Source organism: Grammomys surdaster, unplaced genomic scaffold (assembly GCF_004785775.1).
Source record: "Grammomys surdaster isolate TR1022 unplaced genomic scaffold, NIH_TR_1.0 126248, whole genome shotgun sequence".
Lineage (NCBI taxonomy): Eukaryota > Metazoa > Chordata > Mammalia > Rodentia > Muridae > Grammomys > Grammomys surdaster.
In genome coordinates this window covers 2,169,314-2,195,044 of record NW_021621048.1, presented here as the reverse complement: position 1 = coordinate 2,195,044, position 25,731 = coordinate 2,169,314, and the positions used below count along the sequence as shown (strand labels likewise).

At 37.3% G+C, this 25,731-nt stretch overlaps 1 pseudogene; it reads left to right on the top strand.

The window, feature by feature from the left end:
- Window positions 1–20,653: 20,653 nt before the first annotated feature.
- LOC114613608 lies at window positions 20,654–21,920 on the top strand (annotated as a pseudogene).
- The last annotated feature ends 3,811 nt before the right edge of the window (window positions 21,921–25,731 follow it).

Below are 25,731 nucleotides of genomic sequence, written 5' to 3'. Positions count from 1 at the left end.
GGTACAGGAAGGTACTATTGAGGCTACTGAAAGAGAAACATGGACATCAACTCAGCTACAAAATCTTTGACCAACCATCTTTCCTGCATTCAAAATATTTTAGAACAGCAGTAGCACAGAGCTTGTAGTTGCAACCAACCAATGTTTGACTTAAAATAAGGACCACTCCCTGAAAAGGAATCAATATTTGACATTACTTAGACAACCAAGAACCACAGACTAGATAGCCCTGAGACATAGAATAAAACCAAACACTACTGATTTAAAATAAATAAAAATTTAGAAAGAAATCAATAAAATGATTCCTCATGGTATTTTGCTGTATTCATAGATCAGTGCCATATCTAGCCATCATCAGAGGGGATTCCCCTGGTAGCAGATGAGAACAGATACAGAGACCCATAGCCAGACATTATATGGAGAAAGAGTCTAACTTGGAGTTTTCCATCAAATCCATTCCCCTCAGAGCTTAAGAGAAGGAAGAGTCAGCGGGAATGGAAGACAACAGGAAACAAGACCCTCTGAATCTACTAAGGATGGTGCATATGAGCTCACAGAGACCTAAGACCCAACGACAGGACCTATGGGTTTACACCAGGTCCTCTGTTTTTACATTGTATGCTATTAACTTACTATTTTTTATGGGACTTCTTCCTATGATAACAAGGTTTTTGACGCTTTTGCCTGCTCTTGGGACTCTTTTCCTCCTATTTGGTTGTCTTGTCCAACTTCAGTATGATGATCTGATAATTTTTTGCTTTATCTTATTATATTTTAGTTTGTCATGTTTAGTTGTTATCTCTTAGAAGCCTGTTCTTTTCTATAAGAGAATGAAAAGGAGTAGATTTAGAGGGAGGAACTGGAAGAAGTAGCAGGAGGGGAAACTATAATCAGAACACATTGTACGGAAAGAGTCTATTTTCAAAAAATGAAAAAAAATCCTCTAGAAAGATTCTGTAACCATGCATGAGAAAAGCAATCAAATTTATCTTGCCCTAAAATAATTTTATGGATTGTCCTCTTCAAATTAATTTTTAAGACAGCTGAATTACATAAAGAGGTCAATATAACTTATGCTCTAAACTAATTTTATGGATTGTCCTTTTCAAACCAATTTTTTAAAAGAGCTGAATTAAATAAAAAAGTCAATATAACATATGAAAGATGAATTCTACCAAGTTAAACTATTGTAAAATATCAAAATGAAAGCTACAATAAGTTAAATAAGACACTTATTCATGGCAAGCATGTCAGATGGACTGCCATCAAGGGGAAGACAGAGTACTTTTGTATTTTATGTCAATGTAACAAAACTAGAATAGAAATCTGCATGAAAAAAATCAAAAGAAGAGAAACTATGAAAAACATACAAATCATAAAGTTGGAACAACACACTATTGATTCATGAGGGAGCCATTAGAGAAATCAGGAGGGAAATTAAACTTTACAGAGATGGTAATGGAAATGAATACATAACATAGAGAAGTTATTCCTTTTTGTTTGTTTATTTGTTTTTGACTTTTAAAATTTTTATTGGTTATTTTGTTTATTTACATTTCAAATGTTATCCCCCTTCCCGGTTTCCTCCCTGAAAATGCCGTATCCCACTCCCTCTCCGGCTTGCCTCTACTAGGGTGCTCCTCCACTCATCTGTCCTAGCATTCCCCTACCCTGGGATATCAAGCCTCCACGGGAACAAGGGCCTCCCCTCCCTTTGATGTCAGACAAGGCCATTCTCTGCTACATATGCAGCTGGAGCCATGTATATTCTTCAGTTGGTGGTTTAGTTCCTGGGATCTCTGGGGGATCTGGTTCTTTGATATTGTTGTTCTTCCTATGAGGTTCCAAACCCCTTCAGCTCCTTCAGTCCTTCCCCTAACTCCTCCATTGGGGTTCCCTTGTTAGTTCGATGGTTGGTTGCAAGCATCCCCATCTGTATTAGTAAGGCTCTGTCAGAGCTTCTCAGGAGACAGCTATATCAGGCTCCTGTCACCAAGTACTCATTGGCATCAGCAATAGAGTCTGGGTTTGGTGGCTGCATATGGGATAGATCCCCAGGTGGGGCAGTCTCTGGATGGCTTTTCCTTCAGTCTCTGCTTCACTCTTTAACCCTGTATTTCCTTTAGAAAGGAGCAATTCTAGGTTAAAATTTTGAGAAGGGTAGGTAGCCCCATCTCTTAACCAGGGTCAAGGATGTGGAGAAAGAGGAACACTCCTCCATTGCTGGTGGGATTGCAAGCTGTTACAACTACCTTGGACATAAGTCTGACAATTCCTCAGAAAATTGGACATAGTACTACTTGAGGACCCAGCTATACCACTCCTTGGCAGTTCCGGTAGTAACCATGAGGTAATAATCCTGACCACTAACCTTGAGAGTTTTAGAGTATGAATTAATTATGTATATTCCCAGCTATATTTTACCTGAAACCTTTTAATGCACATAGTAAATTACACACATTCACTCTTGGTAACATGTATTCAGTAATCTTACATGAATTATAAGATTTATTTATGAATATAAGTAAAAGTTTAAATATTTATCAAATACATAACAGTACCAAGTTACTAAATTAGAGAAAGCATGGGTCATTGGGGAAAGATGACGATAAATACCATTTAATGAACCATTAGAACATAGTTTAGAAAATTATTTTCAAATAAGTTGAAAAGTATAAGATAAATGAATAAATTTATAAACATATGTGACCTACAATATTAAACCAGGGAGATATAAATACACTGGAACAGATTTGTAACAAGTAAAGAGCTAGAGGCAGTAACATCTTTTATTATTATTAATCATTCCATTAATTTACATCTCAAATGATATCCTACTTCCTGGTTACCACCTCCTCCAACTCCCCCATGATATCCTACTTCCAAGTTACCCCTCCATCCCACATCTGCCTTCCCCCTTCACCTTTGCCTGTATGAGAGTGCTCCCCCACCCACCCACAACTCTCCCACCCCACTGTTCCAGCATCCCCCTATGCTGGGGCATCAAACCTCCCCAGGACCAAGTACCTCACCTCCCACTGATGCCAGGCAAGACCATCCTCTGCTACACATGTATCATGTACACTCCAGGTACACTCCGTGGTTAGTGGTCTAGACTCTGGGAAAACTGGGTGGTTAGGCCAGACTATGTTGTTCTTCCAGTGGGGTTGCAGTCCCACTCTGCCCTGCAGTCCTTCTGCCAGCTCTCCCACCAGGTTCTCTAAGCTCAGTCTGATGGTTGACTCCAAGCATCTACATCTGCATTGGTCAGTTGGTGGCTGGATCTCCCAATGAACTGACACACTATGTTCCTGTCAGCAAGTGCCTCTTGACCACAGTAACAGTGTGGATTTGGTGTCTGCAGACATGATGGATCCCCAGTGGGGCAATCTCTGGTTGGCCCTTCCTTCAGTTTCTGTTCCATTTTTTGTCCCTGTTCTTCCACTGGACAGGAACATTTCTGGGTTAAAATCTTTGAGATGGGTAGGTGGACCGATCCCTCAACCAGGGGCTGTGCCTATCTAATGGAGATGGTCTCAACAAGTTCTATCTTCCCCTTCTTTGGGCATTTTGGCTAAAGTCGTCCCTGTTGGTCACAGGGAGCCTCAAATTTCCCTGGTGTCTAGAAATCTACAGACCAAATGGAGCGTAGAAGAAAGACAAGAGTGTGGATGTATTAAGGGGGGAATAGGATGATCATGGAAGGTGGAGGGAAAGGGGGACATGAGAGAGAGAGAGGAGGGGGAGGAAATAAGGGGGCAGTATCAGGAAGTAGAGGAGATGTGAGAGAGGTACAGAGGGTCAGGAAATCAAACAAAAATAAGTAATTTTTAAAATGTCCTATAAACAACAAAAACTAAAGTCCAGGTCAGATAGACTCACTGATGAATTCTGACTGATCTTTAAGCATGAATCAGCACCTTATTTATCAAACTATTTCACAAATGAAAAGGAAGGAAACATTACCCAATGCATTTGAGGAAGCCATTATTGCCTTGATAACAAAGTCTGATAAGGTCATTATAAAATGAAAGTAAAAGCTAAGCTCACTGATAAACATCAGTACTAAAAGTTTCAATAAAACTCTCATGTAATAACACTTTGGAGCTTTTTTATTTTATCATGTTAAGTCATGGGATTTTTAATTCATCATCATCAACATTATTATTATTATTTAATCTTAAAGTTCCTTTGTGTATTTATTATGGCTTTTGGTTTGAATTTTTTTGTGGTTCTTGTGTATGTGTATCTCTGTATTTATAAACATTTCTTGTGCTTTTTTTTGGCTCTTTTTCTAGTTTAGTTTTTTTTTTTTGTCATACTCCAATTTGTTTGGTTTTTATTTATCTTACTGTATTGCATTCTCTGTTATTCCTTAGATGCCTAATTTAATGAGAAGCAGAAAGGATAAAGATCCAAGAGGAAGGTGATGTGAAAACCAACTGGTAGGAGTAGGGGGAGGAGAAGCTGTAATCAGAATCTATTGTATGAAAAAAATAAACTACTCACAGTGAAAGAACACAGTAACTAAATCATTTGCTTTTATCGACTTGTCTTCTTTCCAGGGAACCGAGGCTGGCTCAATGTGTCAGATTACATAAAGGTGACAGAATTGAGGAAAATAATTTTGAAAAAAAAACACAAATACTTAATTGTGATAATCTGATTGTTCCTGTATTTTGTAGGCTTGTTTGAAAGAAAATATTCTAAAAATCAACAAAAACAAAGCTGAGACAGGGATTGCTAGGCTCTACATGCATTTTTGCTTTATGTGAACGGAAATATTTTACTTTGGACACAAGTACTATTTATAACTGTTTACTTTTCATTACACATTAACAAAGAACAGATATTTCCAAGATAATAAAAAATAGTAGAACAATTAAGTTTGACTTCTTAATGGAATAAAAAGTGTTAAAAGCATATTAATGTTTTTCAAATTGGCATCCAAGTTAAAATAAAAAAAAAACTGCTATAGATACAATGACCAATGCTCATGAAAATGTTTTCAAATATAATAGAATTAGCTTCATATTTCAATAATAAGTATGTGTAATTCATCTAGTCATCCCCATTCTTTGAATCTCCAATTTTCATAAATGTCCCAGGAAAGCTCTCTGTCTAACACCACAAGCTTTTTTAACAGCAGGGCAAAACTTTGAAAAATTTGGACGTGTGATTAGTAAACAATGTTTTCTCTCAAATGTCAGATACAGTTGATTAAATTATCTTCATGAATATGAGATTATGCATACAAAATAAATAAATTTGAATGTGGATACAATTACCCATAATGTGGAAGTAAAGTCCATGTTGCTCATGAACTCAAATTATTTGATCTCACACATGGAGACTTTTGTGGAGTAACTGTGATGACTCTTATTAGAAACAGCTCACGAACTGTTACTGTCCAAACTTGCCAGTTTTTATTGTAACATTACAAAAAGCCCTCAAACCTTTGAAATTGATTTTCTCTCACCACAAGCTATAGACACTTGATTTTATGTTCAATTAAGAGAAATTTTACTCAATTATGGAAATTCTATTAAATTAGCAGGCATGATGTGTTTTTCATGATTCTCTGTCATTCTTTACCTCTCCAATAATAAAGACTTCCAGTCAACCAATAATGGGCTTCTTTTAACACTAGCATTTCTACTTTTTGTCTTTTCCAAGAAAATTTTCTAATGATAATATCATTTAAAGTGTAATTGTTGTACCAAATATTTATTTTATTTCCTTGAACTATTCATTTTTTCAAGAGCAGCTCATAGACTCTTGCTTCATGGGCCATAAATAAGTCCCCAGTCTGCCACTTCAGCACATCTCTAATTGTAATGTACTATGTAATGTTATAGGCCATTATACAGATGCTTCTGTTATTGAAAGGTGGCCAATAGTGACATTGAAATGTGTGTTTGCATTAGAAGACTGTGAACTCAATCACCAGTCTTAATGTAATAGTTTTTCTTCCTAACTGTAGAAACCCTAATTTGTTTAGCTGTGTTTGTCCTTTAAGTACACGGTTACATTTTAATTCTTGAGTTTAACAACCAAATGAAAGACATAGTATGGTGTTTCTGATATAAAAACCAGCAAAGATATTAGCTGTCTCTCTGTTTAATGTTTTGGTGTTTATCTTTTATTAGAATATTTTATAATTTATATCTTGAACACTATTGTTATTGAAATATTTTCTGCACTATTCTTTACTTTATGATTAAACTATGTACCTTCTTTGTCAATGGTATCAAGCTAGAACATGAGTCTGCTGGTTTTTCCTGTCAGTGTATGTTGTGACTCTCTTCATGAAAATCCCCATTAACCTAAGGGCCATCAACTGACGGTTACAAGACGCTTCTCACTATTTTCATTATTTGACCTTTCTTGATTTTTAAAACAAGGAGCAAAAAGGAAAAGATCTACTTGAATGTTTTAGAGTCAATTATGTCATAAAACATAATCTAATAACAGGACTGATATTGTGGACAATAATATACCTAATGAAATGTAAGAGGCTTGCCTACCACAATGTGAAAGTCTGTGGTGACCTGACCTGCTGTGTAGCAGCTTCCTCTGAGATGAAACCTCCATTTTGCAGGAAGTTCTGCAAAGGACAGGATGTTCTAAAGCATAGATTCTCAACCTTGCTACTGCTGTGACCCTTTAATACAGTTCTTTATCTTGTGACCACCTCAACCATAAAATTATTTTCTTTGCTACTTCATAACTGTAATTTTGTTAGTTATGAATTGTAATGTAAATATCTGTGTTTAGATAGTCTTAGCTGACCCCTTTTCATCCAGTAGAAAAGTCTTCAATGTTCAGGAAATAAATTCAGAAGCTTAAGGAAGTCCCTGAAACTGACCAGTCTCACTAGTTCTCTCTTTTCTCAAAGAAATACAAATTATATTTATTTATGAATATTGAGCAGCCTGGAAAATGTTGAGAACATCTGAGCTGCCTGATACACTAAGCTATCAACTTTGCAGCAATTTCTCCAGTGAGCACAAGATTTCCAACTTTTGTGAACTTGTTACCAAAGCTGAGGTGAGCTTTGGAAGTACAGCTGTCTTGAGTCACTTCTGCTCCTGTATGTAAACCCCCATCTATATTCTGGAAAATAATTCTAATAATTTATTGGTTCATCAACTGCCCTTTGGTGGTTTTCTTACTTAAGTCTGAGGTCAGTAGACCTTTGTTCAAGCCTCCCTAGAAATAGTCTCACATAACAGAAGAACACATTCCAAACATGTATTGTTCGTGAATCGTTTCCATATCACTTTCTCAGTTCTAGATGGAGTTAGAATAAGAAAATACAGGTTATCCAAAGCTCATTCATAGTACAGAAGACATTTTACTCACTATGACCATCTCTGCTTTTAGTGCTACTTTTGTCTGTTGATGCCAATGATGATCTTGTGTAAGGAAAGTATCCAGAATTAATATTTAAAAACAAATATTGAGAGCCACAGTCTCTTACTGTATTTTGCAGGAATTCAGTAATGAAAGCGTATTGTGTATATGTATATGAACATATCGATCTTTCTCTCCTTTTCTCCCCCCTCTTTCTCTCTCCCTCTCCCCCCTCTCTCCTCCCTCTCTTTCTCTCTCCCTCTCCCCCCTCTCTCTCCCTCTCCCTCTCTCGCGTGTGCGTGTGTGCATGTGTGCGTGGCGTGTGTGTGTGTGTGTTTGTGTGTGTTAAAACAGCCTCTTGATATGAAAGCCAAAAAAAGCTTCAAATTTATGGGAATAGTAGCTCCGCTTCTAACATACTGGCACTATGAGAGTGTGCTGCCATGCTTGGCATGTTATGTTGATGTTTTTAAAGAAATGACGTATATAAAGTACAGTGGAATTTTATATGTGTAGTTTGATTTGTTATGATAAGGCTTAAGTAAAGAATATAGTATATATATATATATATATATATATATATATATTCCTTTAATTCGTTTCCAGTTCATCATTCTATCCTATGTTTGCACACTATATTTGTTATTTCTTTATTAAAATGTTATCTATATAAGATCACAATTGTATTTCCTTCAATTCAATATTTTTATGATTTATCAACGTTGCATGAATCTTATTTCATTCTTTTCCATTGGCAAATTCTACTGCATGCTAAGGTGATCGATGTTTGTTCTCCAGTTTGTGGGTATTTAAGCTCTACTAAATTAGGAGTAGTGTGAACAAATTGGTTATGCCTATTGGTGGATAAATTTTATTAGGACCATATGTGTCATTCTTCTTGAGTAAATTCTTAAGAGGAATTTCACTGCCAGGTAGGTGAATACACACATTTATAACAATTGCTACTAAATAGCTTTCCAAAATGATAAGTGTGATTTTTCACACTTACTAGCTCTGTTGGGTTTGCGTGGTCCTCACTGATGCATGCCTTGTTGTGCTCAGTCATTTCAATTGGTCATTTTGACTGTTGCAAAGGTACCCCTGTGGTTTGAACATGTCCTTCTATATGGACTGAAGATGTGTGTTTCTCATGTGCTTATTGACCACTTTTGTACATGATATTATGAAGAATTAGTTTGTTTTTAACCTTGTTTGATATTTTTAATTTAAATTTATTTACTTATATATAAATATGGAACATATTCATGGATATAAAGCTTTATCAAATATATACACTTATCATTCAAGTTAATCACATCTATCTCTTCAAATATGTATCACCTTTTATAGTAAAACTTGTCAAAATTCTTTCTGCTAGCTTTTGAAATACAGAATATTTTATAAATATGATTGTACTATTGTATACCAGAGCCTCTTACTCCTGTAAGCAGAACAGAATACCCAGTGCTCAATCTCTTTCCTCTCTCTTCAACGGTTACATTTCCCCAATTTCTGAAAACCACTTTTGTACCATCAATGTGAGAGATATGAACCTTGTAATTTCTACAGAAGGGAACTGTATAGTGCCTGCATTTCTATACCTGGCCAATCAGGTTTGATAATGATCTTCAATTCCAGCCCTTCAGTGATGGCAATATTCTTTTTTCCCATTCTTTCTTAATCATTGAATAGCATTTCATTGTGTACGTATACAACATTTTATTTTTCTATTTATCAGTCCATGGAAATATTATTTCCATTTCTTGGTTATTATAGGCAGTGCTTATATTGAAAATTCTAATGCAGAAGTCTCTTGATCATACTGATATCATTTCCTATGGAAACGTGTGTGTGTGTGTGTGTGTGTGTGTGTGTGTGTGTGTGTGTGTTTGCTAGCACTTGCTGTTCTTAATCTTTCAAAAATGGCCATTATTTCTAGCTACACTCTACATTTTCTGATAGGAAAAGACTTGAGGCAGTTTTCATATACTGGATTGTCATATATGGGTGTTTTATTTTCTGTTCATATATATTTGGAGTTACATACATATCTGTACCTGGATGAGAATATATATCTATAGAAATAGAAATTTTCCACCTAATTCTCACAGTTTGGAGTACCATAAAAATACTAAGCTAATATCTATAATATGTACAGAGGACCTGGAGCAGACTCATGACAGTCCTGTGCTTGCTGCTTTGATATCTGTGAGCTCATGCATGCCTTTCTTAGTCGATTCAGAGGTCTTTGTACTCCCCATGTCCTCCATCCCCTCCCCTTCACTATTCAGTGAGCTCAGAGGGGAGGGATTTGATTGTTTTGACTCTCCACATAATGTTTGACTGTGAGTCTTATACTCTAGGGCAATGGTGGCACAGACTTAGTGGAAGTAGTCAACCAATGTCTGATTTGACTTAAACTCCACTCCATGAAACAGAACCCATGCCTGGCACTGCTTGGGAAACTAAGCCAGAGAATAGATAGCCCAGAGACCTAGGGTAAAACTGAAGAATACCGTTCTAAAACATAGTAGTGATACAATGACTCCTAATGATACTTTTCTATACTCATAGATCAGTGCTCCATCAAGTCACCATCAGAGAGGCTTCTCTCAGCAACAGATAGAAACGAATGTAGAGATCCACAATCAGGTTATTTATTATGGGATTGATATTATGTGACTGGGACTCGGGTTTTTTTTCATATTTTGCTTTTGAAATAATTTGTTGGTTTATTTTTCTCTTTTCTCTGTCTTCATTCATATTCTCAGATTTCTTTTATTCTTTCAATAGAAGTATTTACAGTGTTCAGGAGAGTAGCATACCTTCTTCATGGGATTTAGATGTGATTATACTCTGTTGGGCTTCTTCTTCAGGGAGTTTTCATGTGAAATAGATAATCATAAACAGGAGAAACTGGGTCCTTCACTTGGTGCAGGTTGATTTGTGAGATGGGATCCTGAAGCAATATTTCAAAGAGCTATAGAAAAGCCTGACACAGGCAGTCCTGGAGCCCAGACCATACATGGAAGAAGGTTCAGTGGTAATTCTGATGGACCTAAGAGGAGGAGCTGGGCCTACTTACTCGTTCAGCATGAAGTTCCAGAAGTTCCAAAGAACTGAGGTGGGCTTAAACAAGGAAAGATCTACTACTTTGTTTAAGAGGTCAAGGAACTCTGGCTTCTGGAGTAAAATGACTCACGACCCTTTAAACACCTTTTTGTAATTTATTTATTTAAAAAGTGTTGTGCTTGCAGACAGGAGCTTGTTGTCCTCTGAGAGGCTCCACCCAGCAGCTGACTCAGACAGATAAAGACACCCACAGCCAAACAGTGGATGGAGGCTGGGGATTCTAATGGAAGAACAGGAGGAAGCATTGTGGGCCCCAAGAGGATAGGAACTCCACGGGAAAACAGAGTCAACTAACGTGGTCGCTTGGGGGTCTCAGAATCTGAACCAGCAACCAAAGAGCATACATGGTCTGTATCTAGCCCTCCTGGCTCATATGTAACAGATGTACAGCTTGACCTTCATGTTGCTCTTGAAAAACTGTAACAGGAGTTATCCCCAAAGCTGCTGCCTGTACATGGGATATGTTCTACTAGCTGGACCACCTTGACTGGACTCAATGGGAGAGGAAGTGCCTAGCTTTGCAGAGACCTGAAGTGCCAAGGTGGCACCCACTCAGAAGGGAGGGGGATGAGAGAATGATGTGGGGGAATGATTGGGACAGGGGCAGTGAGCATGATACAAAATGAATAAACAAGTAAATTTAAATTTTAAAAAAGTATGAAGCAACAGGTGGAGATACCACTCAGTAGTTGTGAGTACATATTGCTCTTCCAAATTTGGTGCTGAGATGCATCATCTATATAACTGCTTCTCAGTGCTTAGGGATTATCACGGAAGAGTATTTGGAAAGAATGTAAGAGCCAGAGGATGGGAAGGAGAACTGTGCAGTTTAACATTTGAATATGATATTTATGTCCTACACATGAACTCACAGCATCTATGGTTACTAAAACTCTGCACAAGACAGATCTGGTTAAGGTCCCAGCATGGACTGTGGAGGAGCTCATAAGGCCCACCACTAGTTGAGGAGCTATTGGCGTTGTTATCATCTGGGAGAGTGAAATTCACTTATATAAATATAGGAAACCTTGAAAGAAAAGGATGTGCATCTTTTCTGAACAGTTTTTCTCAATCTTATGAAATTTATGGTCTTTTAAGCCCCAAATTCAACTTTTATTGTCTGATACTGAGAAAATTCAAAGCATTAGGTATGCTTCTGTTTTTCCTATACTGTGTTTCAGCCTCCACATACAACTTGGAAGTGCAGCACAGGATTGTTTCATACATGTTATCTAGCTTTAAAATTGTTTCAGACAATGGAGTTTCTCTGATACCATTCACTTTGTCAAAGTTACAAGCATTTACCCTAACTGTACATGCTATTCGTATGATTGTTAACAGCAAAATCAACTATCTATTACCAATATAAAAGACGAGTACCTAAACTGGTTTAGCACATAAACTTCGTATTAAGTATTTCTAAATTCAAATCCTATATAGTTATTTCTTAGTTCTAGTCCTTCACAATATAGCATAGACCTTGTGTCTCAGCTTCTTCATGAGACAACTCATATCATTATATTCTTAACTCAAATTTTCTAAAGTGAGTTAAATTAACTAAACACGGTGGAAACAACTAAACTGTTAAATTATCTATACCTACCTCAAGCTTCTGTGAAATAAATAAAAACCAGAAACATAAACTGTTGCCACTTTAAATTTATTTCAAATATGTCCCTGTTGCTAGAGAGAAAAATACACACACACACACACACACACACACACACACACACACACACACACAAATGATATTGGCTGGCATTTTAACTGTCCCTAAACTATGTTTGTTTTCCTGTCATGTCTATGATCCTTTATTAAGCCTTTTCCCTATCGCACTACCTCCAAGAATTAACTAGACCACACATTCTCACCTTTCTTAGAGGTCAACACATACTTGTATCATGCAACTTTTGATAGTTGCAAATAAAAAAATCTGACTTACTTTAGATCCTGTCACCCCTTGAAAGAAACAACATGTTTGTTCATTCATAGATTGTTTGATCATATGACTTCTATTACCCAGTGATTATTCCAACTTTACACAATCAATACAGGAATTATTTTCTTCATTGAGTATTTAAAGTACCTGAAGGGTTAAAAAATATCTTTTAGTTTTAAGCATGATTATGAAGGATCTAATTCTAAAATTACATAATGTTAAAATATGCCTATCTACAGATTAAGCTTTGACTTAAATTAGGAGTATTGCTATTTGAACATTACAGATAAAAAAACCTAAACTGGCATTGTACATATCGTTATTTCACCATGACCACAAATAAGTAAAATCTCATGTTTTACTGTCTCCAACTCAAATTCCCCCCATCTCTCGAAATAGCCATAAATTTGTGTGGACTCTCTAGCTTCAATCTGGCTCTCTACCAATGTCTTCCTGTTGTTTTCTAATCATGTGTGTACTTCACTAATCAAACACTCCACTAAAATATTCTTGATCAAAATTTAATCCTAGCCACCTGCCACATATTTCTTTTCCCTCATAACACAGGTTCTTTTTTTTTTAAGTTTTCTTTACAGTCATTTCTTTGCCCCCTGGTTATTAAATCTATAATATATCATAAACCACTTTACCAAGATTATTGATCAATAGAGCAGTGCTTTCTCAGTCTTTTGTATGTCATTCAATACCATTTACTTGAATACAAGAATATTAGGTCTGAGAGTCTGTATTCCCTTGGTCCCCATTCTTAGTCAGCTGAAAATTTTCACAATTGCTGCTTCTTCCTCTAACTATGAATTAATATTACTTGAAGTTCTTCACATTCCAATTCTAAAGTCGTGTATCATTAACTTGTTCTCAAGTGTTGGTGTTGTTTTGAAAGGAGTGTGGGGTGGAATTTTAGGAGGTTGAGCCTAGCTGGAGCCAACAGGACTATGGTAAGACGGGTGTCATGAGGGCATCTTGTCCCTGGCTCATGTTTTTCTCTGCTTCCTGTTTGTCTTGATGTACCTCCCACACACATTTACCACCATGATATTCTTCTGTACAACAAGGGTCCAGACATATGGAGTCAAGTAACAATGGACCCTGTAAAACTCTGAACCCAAACAAATGCTTCCTCTTGATGTTTCCGCGAGGAATTTTCTTAAAACAATGTGAAAATTAACTATGCCTCTGTGAAAGGTTGTTGATTAGCCCTGGGTCACTCATCACAAGAAGACATTTATAAATCTGGTTAGTGACAGTTCCATGCATGAGGCGGACAAGGACTGAAGTGGTTGCTCTGGCAATGGCAGACTTCAACCTAGTCTACTGGCTGGTACTGCTGGAGGGTGTAGCACTGACAGAGTTTCCAAAGGTAACAAAGGCATGAACTATGAACAGCTGCTTTCCTGAGATTTTCTTCAGATTTATACTATAGATAGTACTACTCTCTATCTATAGATGTGCTGTACCTGAAATCAGAATTGGTACCACTTGAAGAGGTTTCTGCTGCAAGGAATTAAAATATTCTCTTGCATCAGATGCAAGACATCAAAATACTCTAACCATCATGTGAAAGCTTCCTCAGAAGTTATGGGAAATAAGGAATGCAATATGGGTTCCACTTTGGGCAGGGTAAAAAAAGCTAACTATTTTTGTAACAAATACATTAAGTCACTTGTATTCTCTCAATATATATTTGTATACCATGCACTCAGCCTAGCAAACAAAAAGATCTGGGTGTTGTATTCACAGTGTCCTTTCTTATAGCAGAGACAAAATAAAAATGTGTATTTTCATGGAAAGATAATGATAATATTAGTACCAATATGATTCTCAAACCATAGCATTATATAAGCGAAAATAACTTGATTTATATATATATATATATATATATATATATATATATATATATATATATGTAATGTGATTTATGTAATAAAATAAATGTTTCATTCATTTCATATGTAATGAAAGTTTAAAAAGTAATGATTCGAAAGTAATTCCTACTTGAATTTTTGACTAACTGGGAAACAAATAGAGATGCAGTGTGTTTTAGATATTTTATGAAAGAGAACCTATGATATTCACTACTTTCTTCATAAAGCTTATATATCGTAGTCAATATTAATATCTTTTATAGACATCATATTTTGAATGTACTGATCAGCAGTTTTTATTTATAGTACGACATAATTGAAAAGAGAAAAATAGTATCTGAATTGCTTGTGATATCTTTATGTAAGCATGTACGAATCATTAAGTAGTTACCACTCGCTCTTCTCTAGTGCCGACTTATTTACTATGCATTTATTTATTCTTCTCTGTATAATGAGCCCCCAGAGTATGTTTCATTATAGGAGAAAGCTCACATTTCTCACTTGTGGTCAGTGGTATGTGGTTAATTTGAAATCACTTAAACTATTAAATCTGTCAAGTGCATTGATTTTATTTTCAATTCACATCAGTGTTTTAGTATGCATATTTGTTACTGGGTCAAACTGACAAATTAATTTAGGAGCATTCTCTGGGAATACTCTTCATTGCTGTCATTATATGCAGGCTACTGTTAGAAATTAATACCTCCCTATTAAAATTGACTGCCAAGGCTATCACACATAACAGAAAGAATAATATATAGACAAAAAATAGTGCTATATCCACAACTCCTATACTATGAGAATATTCAGTTACAAAAGCGAATGGTTCATCGAAAATTAACTTTAACAGTAACAAGATTCTTCTGGTTTTTTTTATTTTTTATTTTTTATTGGTTATTTTATTTATTTTCATATCAAAGGTTGCCCCCTTCCCGGTTACCCCTCCGTAAACCCCCATCCCATTGCCCCTTCCCATGCTTCTGTGAGGATGCTCCCCACCCACCCACCCACTCCCCACTCACCATCTTAGCATTCCCCCTATGCTAGGGCATCAAGCCTCCACAGAAACAAGGGTCTTCCCTTCTATTGATGGCCATCCTCTGCTACATAAGCAGCTGGAGCCATTGGTCTCTCCATGTGTACTCTTTGGTTGGTGATTTAGTCCCTGGGAGCTCTGAGGTGTCCAGTTAATTGTTCTTCCTATTAGTCTGCAATCCATTTCAGCTACCTCAGTCCTTCACCTAACTCTTCCATTGGGGTCACCTTGCACAGTTCAATGGTTGGCTGTAAGTATCTGTATCTGTATTGGTCAGGCTCTGGCAGAGTCTCTCAGGGGACAGCTATATCAGACTTCTGTCAGCAAGCACTTCTTGACATCAGCAGTAGTGTCTGTGTTTGATGTCTACATATAGGATGGATCCCAAGATGGAACAGTCTCTGATGGCCTTTTTTTCAGTCTCTGCTTCCCTCTTTGTCTCCGCATTTCCTTTAGACTGGAACAATTCTAGGTTAAAATTTTTGAGATGGATGGATGGCCCCATTCCTCATATGGATGGTCTCTATCTCCCCTTTGTTGCATATTTTGGCTAATGTCATCCCCATTTGGTCCTGGGAACCTCTTGCTTCTCTGGCATCTGGGACTTCCTAGTGGCTAGTTCCCCATCCCTCACTGCTACATATCTCAGTTCAATTTTCTTACCCTCTATACTTCTCTCCCATCTCCTCCCACACCTGATCCATCCCTCCTTTATCCTCACCCTCCCCTCTCCCTCCCAGGTTCCTCCTTCCCTCTATCTCATTTTGTTCCCCCTTCTAAGTAGGATTGAAGCATCCATACTTTGGTCTTCCTTCTCCTTGAGTGTCATATTGTCTGTGAATTGTATCTTGGATATTCTGAGCTTTGGGGATAATATCCACTTATCAGTGGGTACTTACCATGTGTGTTCTTTTGTGACTGGGTTACCTCACTCAGGATATTTTCTAGTTCAATCCATTTGCCTGTGAATTTAATAAAAATCATTGGTTTTTTTGGTATTTTTTTTGTTTTTTTTTTATGAGTGTTCTAATTTATTTAAAAGATTTATCATACTGTGAGGATTTGATGAGAGGAGAATATACTCTTTCAGGTATATCATGAGCATCTGGGAAAGACAGGAACAGGGAGCCAGTACTAGAATCTTCAGTGAATCTGATCATGGTGTACGCCTTCAATCCCAGCACTTGGAGGATCCTCCGAGTTCGAGGCCAGTCTGGTCTACAAAGTGAGTTCTAGGACAGCCAGGGCTATACAAAGAAAACCCCGTTTCGAAAAAAACATTAAAAAAAAAAATCACTGCAAGAATGCATCCAAGCACCTTCTTCTTCTTTTCCGTCTCCTAGATCTTTTAAGAAGGATGCTGGTTTCTGGTTGGGGATATGGCTCAGTGGTACATCAGTTGACTAGCATGTGATAGGCCCTGAGTTTGATCCCAGCATTGCTTCTTCTGGGTCACTGTCTCTTCATGGTGCTAAAGGCGGCAATTTGAAACAAAATCATTGTTTTTAATAGCTGAGTACTATTCCATTGTGTAAATGTATCACATTTTCTGTATCTATTCCTCTGTTGAGGGAATTCTGAGTTGTTTCCAGCTTCTGGCTATTATAAATAAGGTTGCTATGAGTATAGTAGAACATGTGTCCTTGTTATATGTTGGAGAATCTTTTGGGTATATGCCCAGAAGTGGTATGGCTGGGTCCTCAGGTAGAACTATTTTCTATTTTCTAAGGAACTACCAGACTGTTTGTCAGAGTAGTTATAACATCTTGCAAATCCCACCAACAATGGAAGAGTGTTCCTCAGCATCTGTTGTCACCTGAGTTTTTGATCTAACCCATTCTGACTGCTGTAAGGTGGAATTTCAGGGTCGTTTTGATTTGCATTTCCTTGATGACTAAGGATGTTGAACATTTATTTAGATGCTTCTTAGCCATTTGAGCTTCCTCAGTTGAGAATTATTTGTTTAGCTCTATACCCCATTTTTAATAGGGTTATTTGGTTCTCTAGAATGTTTCTTGAGTTCTTTGTATATATTGGATATTAGCCCTCTATCGGATGTAGGTTTGGTAAAGATCTTTTCCCAGTCTGTTGGTTGTCATTTTGTCCTATAGACAGTATTCTTTGCCTTACAGAAACTTTTAAATTTACTGAGGTCAAATTTGTCATTAGTTGATCTTAGAGCCTCTTAAAGAGACATTAGAATCTCCTAGTAGCATCCCTGAAAATAGCCTGGTGAGAACTATTTATATTATCTAATTTTGTTCTTCATCAAATCCAATGTTTCAAGGAGTGTGTGTGTGTGTGTGTGTGTGTGTGTGTGTGTGTGTATGTGTAATCACACATGGGTGTACACACATGCAGGGTGGGACTGGGAGATAGGGAGAGAACAGAAACTAGGTATTTGATGGCATATTTAAAGGTGAATATTGGATTATTTAAAAATAGTCAAAGATAAATTTGTGATATACAAAATCTAAGAATGTCAAATCACTACTAATTTTGTTCACACCTTTGATTAATATTTAGCCATGTCAATAAATACTATATTGTGATATTTAATCATGCTCTCATTGTTGAATCATATTGCCACCAATGTTGAGTCTTCAATAGTCAACTACTTTCTGGGGAATTCTGAAAGTGTGACAATGTTTTGATTAATACATTGGTAGCAAAGATGCAAAATTTTATCAACAGTAATCCCTGATCAGACACTAAGCTTTTCATTTTCTTGGGTAGTAAGATCTATATACTCTAGAAATAATGCTTTTAAGGGACCATTCTATAAGTGAAATTAAAGTACAATAGGAAATAATTATTTTATTCACAAACATCCAGAAAACTCCAACTTTTAAGTACCTGTACAAGATATGAAAAGCAGACACAAATCAAAGTTCAAAATGACCCAGAAGTGTCCAGATATAAGGAAGCAGTAAGAGGCCATTGAGGATGGCAGTCACTCTGAAAGCTGATATTTTGAAGAGCAATACACTCAGTAGATAAAGGAGCGGAGCAGAAGTACCACTAGAAGGGCGTCCTGACATATTCATACCTAGCCTATTGTCACATCACATCACTGATACTTCTGAGATCTCTTCCTTTTGATCTATGATTTCTTTATGTTTATATGTGTTTGTAACTATTCCTGGGATGCTGTGGGAAAAGTCTGCTCAAGGAAGAAAAGGTCAGTGATGCCACACTACAAAAAAAACAGCACCACCAAGTCTACTGTGATGAACCAATGCACTCACAGGAGCATGGGTACAGGGTGAGTTGTCTGCATATCAGTGACTCAAAAACAGCTGTGTTACTGAAAACTCCTACCCTCTTCTAACAATCTCACAGAAGCTTTGTCATGGAGTCCTGCCTCTAGTTAAACCTCTGTGTATATCCCAGGATCACATGCAGGTGGGAGGCAGGAGGAAGTAGTTAAGTCAGATTTGGAGCAAGAATATTGTTTCCTTTCTTTTCTCCTCCCCTAGGGAAAATCGGCTATCCATAGCTCTCTCTTCTGCTAATTTCATTGCTGTGACTTGAGACCACAAAGGCCAATTGAGGGAAAAGATACACTAGAGCAATCTCTAGCTCACATTGTCTGATCTATTATCTAGTAAGCTACTATGTGTAATATATAAAATGATAAGTTTGAAGTAAGTGTATTGGCAACCACAAGAACTTGAGTCTCATTATGTTTTGAGTTACTTTGCCCTTTTAGGAAGATGTTAATAATCTGAGCTGTTCGACTTAGCTAAATGTTGAGAGAAGCATTTCTAGTTTTACTTTTCTTGAAGGTGTTACAGCTCTTCCTGAGGATACTAGAATACTTCACAGGATTAGTTCAAAGGTATATTATATCTGAGAAATGTAACAATAAGCATTTTTCAAACATTGTCTCTTATAGTTGAATAATTGAGTTGCTAGGCTAAAACTAGCTAAAAGTGACTGTAATGTATCCATATCTATTGAGGATGAGCAACTTGGGCAGAAGATATTTAATTCTATTATCTAAACAAATATAAGAATAATGGAAGTAGTCACTCTACCCTAATATACACACATATATACTGTGTACACACGTACACAGAAATATATGTAAGCAAAGCATTCACATATGTGTGTATGCAAATATATCTTTAAAAACAAAATCAGGGATCCAAGTATATGACAGACACTATCAACATAGGTAAACAAGGACCAACTATATGATGTCTGCTAAGCTGAATCTACATTGTACTTATAATGACACCTATACGTTAAAGAAAATATTCAGAGAAAACTATATCATGGTATCTGTAATCAAAATAAATGAGTATTGTGTTTCACACAGAGCAAACACCAAAGGAAAGAAAGTTATCAGGGCTAACACAGAAGGTTAAATAATAATTATGGGCTCATTTCTCCAAGAATTTTTAAATATTTCAATTTTAAATATTTAACAGTGCATCAAATTCTTTTCTGAAGCAAAAGTGATATAATTGTATGACAAAAAGATCATTTCTATTGGAGTTGGAGCATTTTTCTCCATAAACACAATTTATCAAACTATGTGGATCTTGAAAACAAAAGAATCAGTAAAAATAGTTTTGATTTTGATTGTTCATACTCATAATCTGAACATTTGGAAGGCTAAGGCAGGAGGATTGCTTTAAACCAGGGGTTTGCCTCAGCTACACTATGACGTACAGAATAGACTGAGCTAAAGAGACAGACTATCTCAAACACACACTTTCTCCTTTCTCTGTCTCTGTCTCTGTCTTATACACACACACACACACACACTCACGTTCATTAGTCTATTGAATATTATGCTATTTTTATACAGATTACCTAATCCAGCAGTAACCTAAGACACATTACATGAAACTTTCACAATATACATAAACTATATTCTGGTTGATAAAGCAAATCATTACAAATATAAAAGAATAGAAATCAACATGGGAAGACGGTTCAATCCTAAACTGTTTTGAGGAATAAGCATGAGAAATTGAATTTGGATCCCATTACCCACGAAGAAGTAGCTTCTTGTTTGAGTGAATACTTGTGAGAGTCTTCATAACGATCACTTTTGTCCTATAGACTTGAACCAAAGACACAAGCAGCTACTCTCCTGTCAGCCTGTCAGTAGAGTTGGCTTCATAAGAAATCTATGTTTATAGTGAGAGATAATATTCATTTCATCCAGGAAGACCAAGGAAGAGACGTTCACTAGTGTTAAAATGCTTTTATTTGCCACTTCTGTGCCAGGCACTGAACAAGCAACACTTCTTAATCCTCAGAACCTTCCAGGGAGGGTCCATTTCCTGGGCCATGAGTAAGCTGAAGGACTGCCCATTGCAGTTTCATGATTTCAAGTCTGTGGATTACCTGAAGGTCTGGTCTGGGTACATGGCAGTGTTGTCCTGCTCAAAGGCGTATGGTATTGGTATTGAGGAGCTGGACTCTGCAGCTGGAGCTTGAGAACCTGCGATCCTCTGAAAGGAGTCGATTGCGTGTACTGGAAGCTGAAACTCAGATCCTTATTAACTGGCAGGATAAGAATGGTGACCGATGATTCCTGAAGCTAGGTCAAAACCACAAGCTTGGTGCTCCCCATAAACATGTGAAGCCCAAGAAAGAGAAACGGGAAGCGAAAACAGGACAGGACCCTGGCCCAGGATGACCCAAATTCAAAAACTTTTACCCCAAGATCGAGAATTTATTGATGACTCACGCAATGTGCCTCCAATCCCCAAGAATGATGCTCCGCATAAATTCTAGGCCTCGGTAGAGCCCTATTGTGCTGACATCATCAGTGAGGAGGTACGAACACTAGAGGAGCTCTTGCAAACCCCTGAAAATGAAGATAAACATTGTAAGCTTTCCCCACTAAGGAAACACTATTCCCAGAAGTGCACTAAAGAGGATCTGTTAGAGGAGCAGAAGTATGGAGGCCGAGTAGCAGCAGTGGATGACAAGAAGAAAGGCCTCATAGGACCACTGACTGAACTGAACACAAAAATGTGGATGCCCTGCTGAAATCTGAGGCCCAGCCTGAGCAGCCAGAAGATAGGTATCCCTTTGGTGTCCTTACACAATGTTTGTTGCAGTTCCTAGCGGCTGAAAATATTTACTCTATAGAGGACTTTCCTATTTCTGACATGTCTGGGAAAGAATCAGGGGCTGATGGAGCAAGCACCTCTCCCTGAAATCAGAACAAACCTTTCAGTGTGACACATACAAAGTCCCTGGAGAGTCACAATCAAGGAGGAGCTGATTGCCCAGGGCCTACTGGATTCCAAGTACCAGCCTGCTGAGGACTCAGAGGATGAAGCCCTTGCTGAGTTGGGAAGGGTGAGCTGAAGGTGTTCAGTGCACACAACCATACCAAGGAGCATGATCTGCTGAGGTTGGCAAAGGAGGAGGTGAGCTGGCAGAAGCAAAGGCAATGGGTCCACATGATAATGAGGTCATGGATGCCTTCCACAAGATCATGTTTACCCAAGAGAAGAAGCTCACCCCTATAAAGAGGGAAAAGGACAAGGCCTAGAAAACCCTGAAGGAGCAGGAAAGCATCCTGAAGCTCCTAGACAGGTAACCTTACCTGCTGGGGGCCATCTCACTTCCTTTGAAGCCTAGACCAGAGTCTGCCCATCAAATAACAACAATCTCAGGGCTGAAACACTCTCAGGCCACTCAGGTGAGCTTTGTGCAGCCAGTATCAAGGCTTTAGTGTGTTGGCCTTGACCTAGCATCTGCCAGAAGTCCCAGATAAGGCTTGTTCCTTTTTTCCTTTCCCTCTTACTATCTCCACAAGATATCTCTACCTCTCCCTTAAGGACTTCTTCCTTGAAATTTTGTAAAGTACAAACTTAAGAATAAAATGACTGCTGCATTTTGTTTTGTGTTTTAAAGTTACAAAATAATATTTTTATTTTACTTCATCATTTCTTTTTTCTATTTTATTATTAATTTATTTATTTTCTTTCTTTTTTCTTTACACTCTAGATTTTATTCCCCTCCAGATCCACCATCCCACTGTTTCACATCCTATACCTCCTCCCCACCCCACACTCATCTCCACGAAGATGTTCCCACTCACATCCACTCCACCAGACCTCTAAACTCCTTGGGGCCTCCAGTCTCTTGAGAGTTAGGTGCATCTTTTCTGACTGAACCCAGACCCAGAAGTCCTCTGCTGTAGATGTCTTGGCAGCCTTATATCAGCTGGTGTATACTGCCTGGTTGGTGATCCAGTGTTTGAGAGATCTTGGGGGTCCAGGTCAATTGAGATTACTCTTCCTCCTACAGGGTTGCCTTCCTCCTCAGTGTCTTCCAGCTTTTCCTTAATTTAACCATAGGGGTCAGCAGCTTCTGTCCATTGGTTGGGTGCAAATACCTGCATTTGATTCTTTCAGCTGCTTGTTGTGTCTTCCCCCTTTCCGTTACCTCAACCTTTTATTTCTTAATTACAGTTTCCTAGAACACTACTAATTAGCAAACTCTGGTTTATTCTAACAATGTCCTAACTCCTTTGTTTCCTAACACCATTGGAGATGTATTCAAGGTACCAAACAAAAAGAGCTGAACCAGACAAAATGCCAGCTCTGAGAAGAGGAAGAAGAAACAAAGAATCACTCCTAAGCAAGAAACTATTTAGAATAGACATCAGAAAAAGGAAGGAAGGAAGGAAGGAAGGAAGGAAGGAAGGAAGGAAGGAAGAAAGGAAGAATTAGTTTCTTCAGTGGAGTGTCAATTATTTTCTAGGGTAGGTCCCAAGCCAATTGGTCAACACAAAACAGACTCCATAGCCTGGAAGGATGCTCTTCATTTTGCTTTGTATTGGTATTTTCTGTTTGTTTTATCAAAATATATTGTATGTAAAATAAGTGCAATGCTCATTTCTGAAGGGCAATGGAGGAGGACTGGGTCTGAGGGAGGAGGGATTTAAGGGGAGGGACTGAGAGGGTTGGAGGGAGGAGAAATTGCTGTTGGGAGGTAACATGAGAGAAAAAAATACATTTTTTTAAAAATAAAGAGTATAATAAAATACAAACGCTTTCATTAAAGTTATTTTATAAGGTTTCCTATTATTTCATCATAGCATATTTTACTTAAATTTCCATTATCTTTAAGCATGTATAAACTGTATTAGGAAAGGTTTCGAAGCCCCTTGAGAAAAACCTGTTTACTATTTTGTATCATACCACATAATTTTTATTACCTTATTCAGCACATTGGGATTCAAATGACTTGTAGTTAATTCTTGTTGCCCTAGACATCGAGTCAGTCTAGTCATTACAGACAACTTCCAAAGAATGAACCAGGTAAGACAGTTCCAAATAAAGTGTTTTCCTCAGCCATCTAAACTTATCCAGAAAATACTTCAAGAATTACATCTTCAGAATAAATTGGTAACCTCTTAGAAGAACACAGAGTCAAAAAAATATTCTGTGGCAGAGGTGTATATTTATGACAACAAAATAAAAAGGCTGTGTAATCATATTCTGACCAATATGTCAAGTGTATATGTTAGGTAGGATTACTTCTCAGCCGCCCTTATTATTTATACATTTACTAAGCATTGTATACATTCCATAAGAAAAATAGCTCTATAGGTAAGACATACTTCCTATAAGAAGATAATATGAGGCTCCTCAGCAGGCTAATAAGGCACATGTAACCAACCCTGAAACCTTGAGCTCCATTCCTAAGACCACATGGTTGGAAGGAGAGCATCAACTCCCACAAGTAGTTCTCCGGCACCCACATATGTGTCATGCAAACACACATTCACATACATACATAAACACATAAAAATAAGTAAGTAATAAATGTAACTTTGAAAAATTAAACTAAAGGATCATATTAAAGATGAGGTCCAAATAAATGAACTTGTCAAAGTCTAAATGTGTTTATGGAGTCAAATGTGCAATTCTTTTAACATACAAATATCCTTTTAGCTATTTTTATTAAATCTTACATTTTGAAGACATTCTAACTCAGCTATATTCACCTTCCACACTTCTAATGCAATCCTCTTTAGCTGCAAAGCAGAACAATTTTAGAATCACAACTTTCTGTGAACCCAATCAACTGATAGAATGGCAGACTTGTGCCTCTGCTGAGATTACTATGCTGATGAAGCCAAGTGGGCCAATTTACCCTGCTAAAGGAAGTTCCTCAGACCTTGGCCTGACATCTTGCAAATGGGAGCCATCAGTCACAGGGAAAAGCTGGTGGAAGTGTCAGTGGAGTACAGCCAATTTATCCCCATTGTAGTAAAACAGCTTCGAGTCCAGCCCAGATGAGGGTTACGCCACAGCATTTCTCTTGTTAATAAAAGAAAGAACTATCATCCAAACAAGACTGAACTGGCATGGCTCGCTGTATAAATCTGATCTGCCAAAATGAACTTTTAAGACCAAATTGTTCCACAATTACTGAGCAAGTCATCAATTTATGATTTGATGAGGACTGAAGTAAAAATGATAGGAGTATAGAGAGACTTCAAAATACTGTACACACTTAATTATAATGCATCCTGAGCCAACTTTCAAAAATAGTCACAGCTACTGAAAAAGAAAGTGTGGCTTCTAGCAGAAACTTACAGTAATTAATCAAATAAAATAGAAACCATCCAAGTTTTGTGAGTCCAACGTCTGTTTCACCTATTAATGAGGAAACTAAGAAGATGCCAAAGAGAGTTCCAAAGAAAATTTGGGAAACTGAAGGGTCTCAGTCAGTGGGAAAGAAAGAAACTGAAGTAAAAGTGCCAAAAATAGGCGTAAAATTGATAAGGTTCCAAACACAACTATCTACCTTTACAGAATTATAAGATGACCTCAATCAGTTGTGTAAACAAAGCCAAATTCTCTTAGTGCACCTTTGAAGCATCCAGAAATAATAATAAACAAATGAAAAAACAACAGCAAAAAAAATATCCAAATGGTTACATCTTACCATCAATATTTCATTATATCTGAGTGATAGCTGAGATACAGTTTCTAAACATTTGTAGCTGATGCTTGTGTGCACTGAAGCTGATAGTTATAGCCAAAGATATTGGCAGTGCCTTTTGTGTAGACGTTTAGGGTTTTGTACCAGTGCCACACTGTTCAACATGTAGTCTAGGGTCACTGTTAATAAGTACTACCATCACCTGAGGATAGGAAATTTGGAGTCTCAGCCCATGTTCTAAATATAAAATCAAAGTATTGGCTTATAAAAGATTAAGAGGGGATTCAAGTAACCATCAAATTTTGAAGCAATTCTCTAATCTGATATTTAAATAACTTTTATAAGACTATGATCACCTTTTGTCTTTTCAAAAGGCTGAGAAATTTTCTCTAAATTACCATCACCAAGAAACTGATACTGTTCTAAAACCCTTAAATAAAATAAACTGG